Here is a 13,610-nt window from a genome sequence, read left to right on the forward strand (position 1 = left end):
GAATCAAACTTTAGAGATTAAAAACTATAACACCTGAGATAAATTGACTGGATGCAATTAATAGCAGATTAGACGCTGCAGAAAAAAAGATTAAGAAACACAAAGCCACAAATTATTGAAACATCTAAAATACAACTCATCAACTCATGGAAACAATTTTTTTTTTTTTTTGGTGACGGAGTCTCACTCTGTCGCCCAGGCTGGAGTGCAGTGGCGCCATCTCGGCTCACTGCAAGCTCAGCCTCCCGGATTCACACCATTCTCCTGCCTCAGCCTCCAGAGTAGCTGAGACTACAGGCGTCCGCCACCATGCCCGGCTAATTTTTTGTATTTTTAGTGGAGACGGCGTTTCACTGTGTTAGCTAGGATGGTCTCAATCTCCTGACCTCGTGATCCACCCGCCTCAGCCTCCCAAAGTGTTGGGATTACAGGCGTGAGCCACCGCATTAAAAAAAAAAACAAAAAACAAAAAAACAAACAAAAAAAAAACAAAAAAATTTTTTCCCAGAGCATCAGTGAATGATAGTGCAAGTTTAAGACATCTAATAGGCAAGTTAAAGGAGTCCTCCAGACAGAAGGAAACTGACACCGGAGGAAAATCTGGATGTACACACACACACACACACACACACACACACACACACACACACAAACCCACTAGAAATGATATTTGGCTGGGCGCAGTGGCTCAAGCCTGTAATCCCAGCACTTTGGGAGGCCGAGACGGGCGGATCACGAGGTCAGGAGATCGAGACCATCCTGGCTAATCTGGTGAAACCCCGTCTCTACTAAAAAAATACAAAAAACTAGCCAGGCGCGGTGGCAGGCGCCGGTAGTCCCAGCTACTCGGGAGGCGGAGGCAGGAGAATGGCGTAAACCCGGGAGGCGGAGCTTGCAGTGAGCTGAGATCCAGCCACCGCACTCCAGCCTGGGCAACAGAGGGAGGCTCCGTCTCAAAAAAAATAATAATAATAAAAATAAAAAATAAAAAAAAGAAATGACATCTACATAGGCAAATATATAATTTTAACATCTAACGGTTTAGCCAGATGTTAAACAGTCCAGCTGGGAGGCCGAGGGGGGCAGGGATCATTTCAGGTCAGGAGTTGGAGACCAGCCTGGCCAATATGGTGAACCCCCTTCTCTACTAAAAGTACAAAAATTAGTCAGGTGTGGTGGCCCACGCCTGTAATCTCTGCTACTCAGGAGTCTGAGTCAGGACAATCACTTGAACCCGGGAAGCAGAGGTTGCAGTGAGCCAAGATTGTGCCCCTGTACTCCAGCCTGTCTGATAGAGCAAGACTCATCTTACAAACAACAACAAACAAACAACAACAAACAAACAAAAACACATCTGACTCTTTAAACAAAAGTAATAAAGATGGATTGGAAGGTTTATAATACGTGTAAAGTAAAATGCATGACAATAGCATAAAGGCAGGGAGAGGTATGGTGCCACTTGAAGGAGACTGTGATGGGTTAATTTTTGTGGAAAGCAAGGCAAAATTTTTGAGGTTTCTCTCTTCATATACTTTCGGGTTCCCATACATACAACCTAGTTTGTTCTGGAGGGATCTTATTTTCTAGGCGACTCGGAGGGGGAAACTTCAGCTTTGTGTCCTCATGGAATGCACATGACACAAGCGACTGGTCTTTGACTTTTAAATACAGTGCAAGGCCCGAGGAGAAATAATTGCAATTTATTATTATTATTCTAATGAGATGGGATTCTCACTGGTCTTGAACTTCTGAGATCAAGTGAGGCTTCTCCTAAGTTGGTCTCTCAAAGTGTTGAGGTTAATAAGCCTGAGCCACCGCACCTGGCCACAACTGCCAACATTTAAAAATCACGTCCCTGGGTGGGCTCGAACCACCAACCTTTCGGTTAACAGCCGAACGCGCTCACCGATTGCGCCACAGAGACGACCTCGGTTGCTCACGTTCATCTCACCATAGATTAAGCAATCACTGAACTTTAAGGGTTGCTGTTCGCTCTCTGCAAGAAAAGTGTGCAGACAACAAAGCTTCAGAAAACCGGAGAGGCTGAGTCCACTCATTGTGTTGTTGCACGTTAGAAACGCGCGCATTGCATCCCTCTGAAGCCAGAAGGGCGGCCGAATGGCCTTCACCCTGCGTTGACCCTCGCCTCCTTCAGAAGCCAGTGCCTCTGAAAATACCTGGATCTGCGACCCTAGCCTGGGCCTGGTAGGGCCCCGGGGAAGTTGAAGGCCCCGACGGCTCTCATGATAGCTCTTTTTGCGCCGCCTTCAGGCAATCATCTGTTCCACTTGCTCTCCCCTCACTCAACTCTGCTTCAGTAGATGGGGTTGGTGGGGCGGGAGCGGGCAAGAGGCAGGGGATTCAAAAGGGAAAAAGGGAAAAGGAGGAGGGAGAAGCAGGGGATACCAGGACGAGACAATGGGACAGCCCAGGATGCCCGTACAGAGGGCACCCGCTGGATGCAGAGAAGATGGGACATGCATCAGAATGGAGAGGGGGAAACGGGGAGAACACGTGAGAAAATAACAAGAACTTATAGCTGCCCAAGAATAAAGAAGTAAAAATCACATAATGTTTTTACATTAAAAAAAAATCGGGGGACCAGGCGCGGTGGCTCACGCCTATAATCCCAGCACTTTGGGAGGCTGAAGTGGGTGGATCAGTCACTTCAAGTCAGGAGTTCGAGACCAGCCAGGCCAACATGGTGAATGACCATCTCTACCAAAAATACAAAAATTAGCTGGGCTTCGTGGCGCATGCTTGTAGGGCCAGCCACTCGGGAGGCTGAGTCAGGAGAATCGCTTGAACCTGAGAGGCTGAGGTAGTAGTGAGCCGAGATCGTGCCACTGCACTCCAGCCTGGGCAACAAAGTGAAATTCTGTCTCTCAAAAAAACATATAAATAAATAAAAGAGGGGTGGGGAAGCAAAACGACCAGCAGTAAGTGTGGGGCGTACTGGGATTCTATAGTGGTTAATACTCTGCCTTGTACCTGCAGCAACCTCTGTTCCAATCCAAATCCTGCTACAGTCAGACTCTATCTTGGACCCAATGGGGCGAACCCACGTGTCTTCTGGTTTGCTTTTAATTCCTGCACCAGCTGTGGCCTTTATCTGCAGCCAGAAAGCCAGAAAGCAGGGTTTACCGCTGGCCCCACAGCGCCATACTGTCTGGGGAAAAGAAGGAAACCCAATAGTACACAAACAACGGCCCAAAGAGAAACCTTCCGAGGTGCCCTATGCCTCACCGTTTAGCAGAAAATACCAAGCAACTCTCAACCTAGCTGGTCTGTAGCTTCCACGAATAAAATAATGTATTGCAGTCTTTCTGGTTGAGATATTTCAAATATTTGGTGGAGCTTTTAATGAGAGACAGAGACTCGAGTGTGGAAGAAAAAAATGAGGGGGTGTGAAGATGAGGCGACTTCAGGACAGAATTAAAAAAAAAAAAAAAAAAGACAAGGAAGCCACGTAAACGTTTTAGGGTGGGCGTGAGGCGATGTCAGTCTTGAATCCCGTTATGTTAGGTAAAGAGCGCAGCCCTCTTCCAGCACAAACACGGTTTCCCACATTGAAGAAATCACAGGATCAGCAACTCTACAGCGCGATGAAGAAGCTTCACTCTGGGAGAACCCCCTTCGTGACCACGGTCTCTCCCCGGCCAGGTAAGTGGGAATTAGCCCATGCCCTGCCGGGACAGCACAGCCCCCTCGCCCGGGCCGGACGCTCAGGGTCGCCACCCTCCCCACTGCCGCCCCTCGCCATTCTTCCAAACCACTCTCCGCCCAAGATTCCACCGACGGTCACCCCACACGACAACCCAGGCCGCCTTTCAGCAGCGGCTCCCGCCCGGCAGCCACCGCGCCCTCTCACCCCCGCGGTTCTGCCCGCCGCCTCTGCCCAGTCTGCGCACTTCACCTCCCTGGCTCCCGCTCCCCCCTGAGCTTACAGTGGACGCGGGGTTCTCCGAACCCCTCTTGGGAGCACTGAATGGAAAAGGGGGACAGTGCGCAAGTTCTTGGTAGAGTGTAGACATTGTGGGATTTGACTGTTTTACCATTGCTTCGACGTCCTAGTGCTGATTTCTACACCTGCCTTCTGCTTAGGGCACCGGCAACAGTTTTCCATTTGTGCCTACTCCACCTGCTGTCGTTGTTGGGTCAGCGAACATCGCCTCCCTCTACCGCTCAATCAGCAAACGGGCCGCCCTCGAGGATCTCACCCGCCGCTCATCCGCCTCCCAACTTCGCGGGCATCGCCTCCGGTCGCCTCTTCCGAAGGCCTAACGAGCACGTTAGCTGCGAATGAAGGTGAGGAGGCTCCGCTGACTGGCCGGTGCCCGTGTCCAGGGCTTGCACAAACGCACGACTTGGCTTGGCCTCTCTCTTAGTTATTCGCAGCCCAGCCCGTTAGGCGCCTCCAGGGCGGCCACGGCCAAGAAAGTGGGCTTATTGGGTGCAGCTCCATGGGGCTGGCATCTCTGCACGGCTGTGTACACTTGGGCGAGACGCTCAGTCGCTCTCTAAAGCAGCTTCTGCGGATGACTGACATGGAGATAAATATGGTGTGCCATGAGAGGTGGTCTACCAGGACTTGCGCTTCTTCGCCCGGGTTTGCCCCTCGCTGCGGAGAGGGCTCTGCATCTGGCCCTTGGAGCTGACCGCGTAGTAAAGGTAGATTCCTGCGGGAGAGCGGCCAGTGCAAAACAATTCCCTGACCGGGAATCGAACCCGGGCCGCGGCGGTGAAAGCGCCGAATCCTAGCCACTAGACCACCAGGGACATACACAAGGTCCCTTGCTCTCCCTTCTTTGCTCTGAAGCCACAGTTTCCCTGTGCTCTGGGAGGACTTGGACCTTGTGAGGGTCGCTCTTTGCTCCTGGAGTCGTCTCACAAGGCTCTTCCCTCCCTGCTTTCTTCAAAACAGAGAACCTGCAGGCGACACACCGAGGACTCTGAGAGGGACACCAAGGCCAGGAGTCCCAAGTCCTGCAGCGAGTTGCAGCGACCCGGCCGCAGCTCACCACTGAACTAGAGATGCGCCTTTGCGAGGCGGCAATAAATGACCAGACAGTCGCGGGTCGCCAGGTCGGGAGCCGCGCACCAGATTGCCAGGAGGCGGCGGGAGCCGGGAGGCGCCCGGGGTGAGACGGGGGCACCCTCTGCATCATAAAGGACACAGAACCTGGCACCCTCAACATCATAAGGAATCAGACGGATGCGGAAACCGAGACGGGCTGGATGGGAAAGTCTTTCCAGGAAGGCTCCGGGGCCCTCAGCTGGTCTCCGACCTTCCCCTGCAACCTGTGACACCTGCCATTTTCCCATCTTCCGCGAAGGCAACGCCACCCTTGCGTTTGCTCCGGACAAAACTTCCAGACTTCCCTCTGACGCTGGAGTTTTATCCTCAGATCCGAGATCCAATTGGTCACCCATTCATGAGTTCCCATCGGCCAAGTGCGTGGCATTGATCTACACGCGAGTTTCTCCTCCTCTGCCGAATGGCTATTTCCGGGCGGGGGAGGGGCCCTCCCGCGGTGGATTGTAAGGTGTTTAGCAGCATCCGTCCCTCCGCTGACTAGATACAAGCCGGGGGTTAACATTCTCCCTCCCCGCTTCCCCCAGTCGTGGCCTAGTGTCCCAGCGAGGATGGGAGAGGCGTGTAAGGGCGAAGTTGCCCCCTCTTGAGAACCATTGCTGCGGGTTGTCGTGCTCTCTGAACTTGTGCAGAGGACTCTCCAGATGAAGGCTCAGGGCTCCATCCAGCTGGAGACACCCTCGCTCCCCGGTACAATCGGCCCTTAGGATCGGAGGCTTTTAACATCTCCATATCATGAGATTCGAAACCTTTAGGTCTTTTCTTCCGTTCTGTCCTCCAAATCGGCCTCTTCCGAGCCTGTTGACCAGGGCCAGCCAGGCAGAGGGCTGGGTTCACTCAACGAGGCTCCTCTCGCCCTCTCCTGGAGCTTCAGGCCTCTTTTGGTTGCAGAGAAGTTTTATGGGCCACTTCCTTTGGCATCCCCGGGGGCAGGTGCGCGGTGCGCGGGGAAGAACAGGGTTTGACTGCGGTTCTCGACCCTCGGCGCCGAACCTCCACCCCGGTGCGCGCGCTCTTCCAGGATCCTGTTGGTCCCACTCGCCAGGAGTTAGGTCTCGGGTCAGCCTGAGCTCCCGAGACGCCCAGGCCCGGAAGGACACGTAGGGGAAACCGGCTGTTCACTTCGGTCCTTTCCCTTTTCTGACGGGAAAGAAAGGCGGTGTGCTGTCCTGTCCTGTTGGGTAGGCAGAAGAGAGATCACAGGGAGGACAAGAAAAATCCTGTGTGGTTGCAGGATCTAAAGTTACCACGAAGTCGACCTAACCTCCTTGGAAGGTCCTCCGGGTCCTCCCGTGGCTGGCGAAGGTGAATCCAGTTTCCGTCTCCAGTTTGCCAAAGCGGACAAAGTCGACACAATGGGCCTGTCCACTATCTTCTTTCATATGCACAAAAAGTCAACTCTTCCTGTTTCTGACTTGCAACATCCCGCCTGATGACCAGCTTAGCAAATTAGAGACCCTCCATGGGATTCCATCTCTGTGCTAGTTCGGCCTTCTATAACAATGTACCCTAAACTGGGTGACTAATCACAACAGAAATTTATTTCTCACAGTTCTGGAGGTTGGTCCGACATCAAGGTGATAACACGGTAGGGTTATGGTGAGGGACTTTTTTTCTGCGTGTAGACTGCCACCTTCTCATTGTATCCTCAGGGGGCAAAAAGAGGGTGAGAGAGCTCCCTGGGGTCCCTTTTATAAGGGCGTTAGTCCCATTCAGACTAATGGGATTAAATCCACACTCTGCCATAAGTGTTGTGGATTTTTCGCATGTTCATCCTCCCAGCAGACAACTGGAGATGTATTGTCCCCAGAAGGTACAATAGAGAATCTTCTGTCACAAGTCAGCAAGCAGCATACGTGAGTGAGAGCACGTGACCTGATGGAGCCTGAGGCACGTGTGGGAAGATGTAGATTGTCCAACTGGAGGTTGGGAGTCCCGGGTGCAGAAGGAGAAGCTTGGAGTGCAGGATTTGGTGGTATGTGTGTGGCAGTAGGCAAAAGAAAGAGACAACTAAGCCACTTGAAATACCTTGAGAATTCAAATTTAGAAAATTCCCGGGGAAGTACGCATGCAGGCATTCATGAGATCCAGAGAACTGCTGCTGCATAACTGCATGTTGCAAGCAAGCCCTAAATTGCTGATTTTTAAACAGCCTGATACATTCACATAGACAATTTATCAATAGTCTTAAGAGCAAAGGTGAACTAAAGCCACTGTGCCCTGCAGCCCAGGATCCCAGTAAGTTCTTTAAGGACCATTTAAGGAAGATTTTTGGAGTTGTCCTTGGTAACCCTCAAGAATGTTTTGATTAGGAGTAGAATTTTAGATGTCATCAATTTAAAAATTAAAACTAAAACTCTGGAACTCATAGAGAGAGAAAATTAAGAGAATACATTCACTATCCTGAGTAGAAAGATTTCTTATAGAACATAAGTGGCTTGGCCGGGTGCAGTGGCTCAAGCCTGTAATCCCAGCACTTTGGGAGGCCGAGACGGGCGGATCACGAGATCAGGAGATCGAGACCATCCTGGCTAACATGGTGAAACGCCGTCTTGAAACCCCGTCTCTACTAAAAAATACAAAAAAAAAAAAAAAAAAAAAAAAAAAACCTAACCCGGCGTGGTGGCGGGTGCCTGTAGTCCCAGCTACTCAGGAGGCTGAGGCAGGAGAATGGCGTAAACTCGGGAGGTAGAGTTTGTAGGGAGCTGAGATCTGGCCACTGCACTCCAGCCTGGGCGACAGAGCAAGACTCCGTCTCAAAAAAAAAAAAAAAGAACATAAGAGGCTTTAAAAATAAAGAAAAAAAAAGGCAACATTTCATCAAATTAAATGCTTTGAGAAGTAAAATTAAAATCCGAAGCCACCCAACCAACTGGACAGACCCCTTCTTGGCCAGGGAGACCCCAGAGAAGTCTTGAATACTGAGTTCCTGGCCAGAATTTGGAAGCTCGGACCCCTGTCCTTATACTCTCTCCCTTTTGTGGTTTAGATACAACTGACCAGCATTATTGTTAAAATAGAGGTCATAAGACTGACAGAACAGACTCCTTACAGTAGTAAGATACCACATTATAAACAAGACCTAAGGCCATGCCAGGCAAGGTGAAGTCATGCACCCCTCAGTTTAAAGAATAAACTACGTTCTAATTGCCACAGGTTTTTTTTTTTCTTCCTTTTTTTTCCTCTACCTAAACAAGCATAGGCCTTCAGATAAGCAATGCTGAAGCACTTGCAGCTCACCCGTTACCATAAACTGACTGAGCCCTCCCTACACAAGCCATCACTACAGCTTTGATTGGACAAGACACTGATTTCAGTAACTTTCTCTTGATAAGAGACCACTGGCTGTGGACTGGTTCTGGATAGTGCAGAGGCTGTGTTCTTCATTGCCTTTGTGTCCCTGCTTCACCTTTTGAAGCACAGGACCTTATTATAATGTACTTAAATGTTGTCTCCACCCCAAAGTGAACAGGGGTTGCATGTAACAGTTATGTTTACTCAGCATGCATGCATGTTGACCGAGTCTGGCTCTGTCGCCCAGGCTGGAATGCAGTAGCATCATCTTGGCTCACTGAACCTCTGCCTCCTGGGTTCAAGCGATTCTGCTGTTTCAACCTCCCAAGTAGCTGGAATAGCATGTGCATGCCACCACACTCGGCTAATTTTTGTATTTTTAGTAAAGACAGGATTACTCCATGTTAGCCAGGCTGGTCTTGAACTCTTGACCTCAAGAGATCCATTCGCGGCTGGGCACGGTGGCTCACGCCTGTAATCCCAGCACTTTGGGAGGCCGAGACGGGCGGATCACGAGGTCATGAGATCGAGACCATCCTGGTTAACATGGTGAAACCCCGTTTCTACTAAAAATACAAAAAAATTAGCTGGGCATGGTGGCAGGTGCCTGTAGTCCCAGCTACTCGGGAGGCTGAGGCAGGAGAATGGCGGGAACCCGGGAGGTGGAGCTTGCAGTGAACCGAGATTGCGCCACCGCACTCCAGCCTGGGAGACAGAGCGAGACTCCGCCTCAAAAAAAAAAAAAAAAAAAAAAAAAAAAAGAGATCCATTCGCCTGGGCCTCAAGAAGTGTTGGAATCACAGGCGTGAGCCACCGTGCCCGGCCAAATTTCAGGCCAACACCTGTTGACACACATTACCACACACACAAACGGAATCCCTAGCGGAACACCGATGGGCCCACAAAACACGCGGAGGCCGCGGTGGCTGACGATGTTAGCAAATTCGGGTCACAGTGTCTGGCATACAGCCCTGAGGGTCCACTGTCCACCTCTGCACAAGGACCAGTCTCCACGCAGATTCTTCCCCACACAACTCCCCTTTCTTTGGGCCGCTGATGCCTCTTGGACCTCTGAGGTGACTGCCCCGCCCGCAGCTTCTCTCCTTCCAGGAGCTTCTCTGTAGTGGCTCAGCGGTAAGCCCCAGGGCCGGCAGGTGAATCAGGAACCTGATGGTTCTTTGTGATTGCAGGGATCCGCCGAGGGAATAGATGAGAAAGTAACAGGCACCAATTATCAAAACTGTAATCACTCAACAAACTCTTCATACTTACCACTTTGCTAAGTGGTTTGTTGAGTCCAACACTTCTTGCACTGGCCGGGAATTGAACCCGGGTCTCCCGCGTGGGAGGCGAGAATTCTACCACTGAACCACCAGTGCCTCTCTTTAACTGTCAACTGGAGGATAAATGAAAAGAGTTTCCGCAAAGGCTCAGCAGCTGTTCCAAGCAGCTTTTTCTAGAGTCGACTAAAAGCTAACAAAGACATCCAAACCAAATGTTTTTATAGGAAACTTTTACTAGACAAAGTTATAAATATCAAAATAGTTCATCTGTCACATCAAACTCTTCACTCTGAACAAGGTCTTTCTACCTGCATTACAAACCCCTACAATCAAACATCAGAAATTCATTCATATTTCTTTCTTCTCATCCTAAATCTTCAATTGTCAACCTCAAACTGCTGCCTTACAGGTTCTGAGAAGGTAACTTAACTGGTAGTTTAGGGAAGTAAAGTTCAAATCCAGGGAGGAAATAAGAAGCAGAAGCAGAATTAGAAGAAAGACGAAATAAAAGGACAGAATCAAGGTAGAGATAATGAAGAAACAAAGCTTGGTCCACTGAGTTAGTCTTTTGTCGCTGTTTTTTTTTTGCAACAGAGTAATGATCGGTCTCATCATCATTATAATACTATTATTTGTCTGCTTGAAGATATATAGAGCATTTGAAGGAAAACTGATAAGATTAACAATGCTTGCAGTCAATGTTTCATTGTTTGGGAGAATCCAATTTCGTAAGTCAGTATGCTTTGATGTATTAGCAGTGTAAGGAGTAGACTAGTTTAAGGAAATATTGACGGTACAAATATTAACATATTAGTCTTTTGAGGAAGTTCAAATAGTAGACAGATTTCTTTCCTCAATTTTCCCTGGAGACATTAAACTGAAGAGAAAAATCCAGAGTTTTCCCCATGTGTTGGGTCTGGGAGTCATTATGACTTTATCAAAGACAGGAGCTGTGACATAGAATGATCCTTCTTCTCTAGCTGAGACGCCAAGGTAGGTCCAGGCTGAGTCATAAACTTGAGCCCAACAAGGAAATCACCCTTCGCATTGACCTTGCCGAGCTTTGGCTGTTCTCTGTTCTTTGCCCAACACCCAAGACACACACCAGCTCTGGCCAACAAACCTTAACATATTATCTGTATCAACCAGAGCTACATTTATTCCCAAATCTCCTTCTAAAATACAAACCTGTACTTTCTACTCTCAACTTCTACATTTACAAAGGCCTCATATGCATCTCAGAGTCACAGATGGTAAAACTCAACACACCAGTCAGTTCTCTGTCAAAAAACTGACAAAAAACTGGACTCCCGATCAGGCACACTGGCTCATGCCTGTAATACTAGCACTTTGGGAGGTCAAGGCGGATGGATCACGAAGTCAGGAGATTGAGACCATCATGACTAACACGGTGAAACCTCATCTCTACTAAAACTACAACAACAACAAAAAATTAGCTGAGCGTGGTGGCACCCGCCTGTAGTCCCAGCTATTCAGGAGGCTAAGGCAGGGGAATCGCTTGAACCCAGGAGGTGGAGGTTGCAGTGAGCTGAGATCACACCATTGCACTCCAGCCTGGGCAAAAGAGCAAGACTCCATCTCAAAATAAACAAACAGACAAACAAAAACAAACAACAACAAAAAAAAACCTGGACACTCTACAGCCAGTGGAGTATGCACCATTCACTTGCCACACTGTATGCTGAGTGACCCTTCCACACCTTCAATCTGCACATAACTTCAGCCTGAAACCATGTAATGTCCCTTTATTTCTTCAGTACAATGATTAATACCTTATTATCTGTACCCTGCTTCCCTCTATGCTCATCATTCTGATAGCTCTTGCCAATACTCAAATCCAGGAGCAGCAAACCACTTGACATGTCACAAACTTTTCACAGGTTCACGCCAGTGGATTCCCCAGTGAACCAGCTCTCTTAACTCAGGCTTCCATAACAAAATACCACAGACTGGATGGCTTAAACACGAGGAATTTCTTTCTCATAGTTTGAGAGGCTGAGAAGTCCGAGACCAAACTGCCAGCCGATTCAGTTCCCCGGTGAGGGCTCTCTCCCTGACTTGCAGACTGCTACCTTCTCCTTCTGTCCTCACGTGGTGGAGCGAGACAGAGAGAGAGCACTTTGGTCGTTCATCTATTTCTTAGAATGACACTGATCTCATCATGGAGATCCCATGGTCATGACCTCATCTAAACCTGATTACCTCCCAAAGGCCCTACCTCCAAAATACCTTCACATTGGGGGTTAAGGCTTCAATATATAATTTGAAGGGGACACAAACATCCATTCCATTACACTCGCACCTGCCTTTGCAATCCAGCCTCTGGGCCAGGCTTAGCAGTGGAGAGCCCAAGGCTTCAATTGACAGGATTTTTATGCTCTCAGGCTCTGGCTCCTTGGCTCTGGAAGCTTCTAGAAGCAGTAGGGTGATCCATCCTTTAGCAACTATAAAGGTGTAAAACACACGGTGGGTAAGAGTGCCCTATTAAGTATTTTGGTGATGCCCCCACTAGTGTGCTTGGCTCAACCTATTAATAGTAAGTAGTGATTGGCATCCACCTCAGTACCACCCCCTGCAGTCATCCTGTCAGTTTCCATTCCATTCTCCTACCCTTGGCTTGCTGGTTCAATAGTCTTAAGTGATGTACTCCTGGTGCTCTCCTTTTCCCCTCAGAGATATCTTGTGATTTCTTTGATTCTCTCCACCTCTACAGGTTAATAAGTCTAATTTAAAAAAAATCTGTAGATGGATGTTGGGAAGCTGTAGAACCCTTGGGCTTTTTGCCTGGGTAAACTGCAGATTCCTGAGGATTCTGGGCCTTGGTCTCCAGCTGCACTAGTGCTGGCCACTTAGCTGTTCTCAGCAGCGTCACCTGGTGCAATGGTGCTGAAGCGCACTGCCGAGAGGCCAGAAGGCAAAGCGAGAGCCGGTGGCTATGGCCTGGAACCCATTTAGGCAAAATTGAGGGCACGCGGGACAAAGCAATAGCGAAGGGTGGGCAATACAGGATCTGTACACCACGTATTAGGAATTGTATTTATTAAATTGTTGATTACCTAAGACTCCGGAGAGTAGTTTGGACACTTAACCGGTTTTCTGAGGATTATTTGGGGAAGAGGTGTGCATTCAAATGTACATACATAATTCATGTGATTTCGGAATATTGACTCTCCGAGTTCCAGATGCAGATTTAGAACCTTTTCAAAAAAATTTTGTTTTTGTCATCTCGCAAATCAGCCAGATCTGCAGCTTATCAGAGTAAAGCGACGTAAAGCGGGACCCTTAGGAAATGTGCTAAGACGTCACCCACTTTCAGTGTCAGCCTGTGAACATTCAGGCGATAGAAGAGAATGAGGAGAACCTTAAGGAATTTCTGGAACCAAAGCTAATTAATATTAAGCAGGCCTCTTGCTGGCAGACCAATGGAAATTGTAGCCTGGTAAACAATCAGTCTACATTGATAAGGTCGAAAATGCAGCCACAGGTTCAACTACTTTTCTGTTTGTTTCCCAACCTCGATTAAACTCACTAAATTTAGGGACCAAAAAAAAGAAAGAAAACATCACTGTTCCACAGGCGGTCTCGAACCAGGGACCCTTCACATGTAAGGCAAACCAGAAATCCACTACACTACAGAATCCACATAGCCAACTAAGGCGGCAAAATATAATCCTGAAAATCGTCCATCAGCCATTTCTATTATCGTTTCCAAAGTCAGAAATTCACTTGCATTTAGAAATTCCACTGAAAAAATAAGCACCAGCCATCAAGAAGACTATGCCTCCCAATAGGCCCAGGCTTAGCGTTCCGCGCCTACCCCCAAAACGAAGACCATGGGGACCCATGCCCGGGCTTCAGGGGATCCCGCATCCTCCCGCGGGGTATTCACTTCCAGAACTAAGCGCCGTCTGCGGGAT

At 48.9% G+C, this 13,610-nt stretch overlaps 3 non-coding genes and 1 pseudogene across 3 annotated transcripts; all 4 read right to left on the minus strand.

Annotated features, from left to right (window-relative positions):
- Positions 1–1,850: 1,850 nt before the first annotated feature.
- TRNAN-GUU (transfer RNA asparagine (anticodon GUU)) lies at positions 1,851–1,924 on the minus strand. The gene has a single exon. It is a non-coding gene; the product is annotated as a tRNA-Asn (tRNA).
- Positions 1,925–4,581: 2,657 nt separating this feature from the next.
- LOC140709323 (uncharacterized) lies at positions 4,582–5,512 on the minus strand (annotated as a pseudogene).
- Positions 4,708–4,779, minus strand: TRNAE-UUC (transfer RNA glutamic acid (anticodon UUC)). Its single transcript has one exon. It is a non-coding gene; the product is annotated as a tRNA-Glu (tRNA).
- A 4,185-nt stretch (positions 5,513–9,697) lies between the features above and the next one.
- On the minus strand, positions 9,698–9,768 carry TRNAG-CCC (transfer RNA glycine (anticodon CCC)). Its single transcript has one exon. It is a non-coding gene; the product is annotated as a tRNA-Gly (tRNA).
- Positions 9,769–13,610: the final 3,842 nt, after the last annotated feature.

This window comes from Chlorocebus sabaeus, chromosome 20 (assembly GCF_047675955.1).
Source record: "Chlorocebus sabaeus isolate Y175 chromosome 20, mChlSab1.0.hap1, whole genome shotgun sequence".
In the NCBI taxonomy this organism is placed as follows: Eukaryota; Metazoa; Chordata; class Mammalia; order Primates; family Cercopithecidae; genus Chlorocebus; species Chlorocebus sabaeus.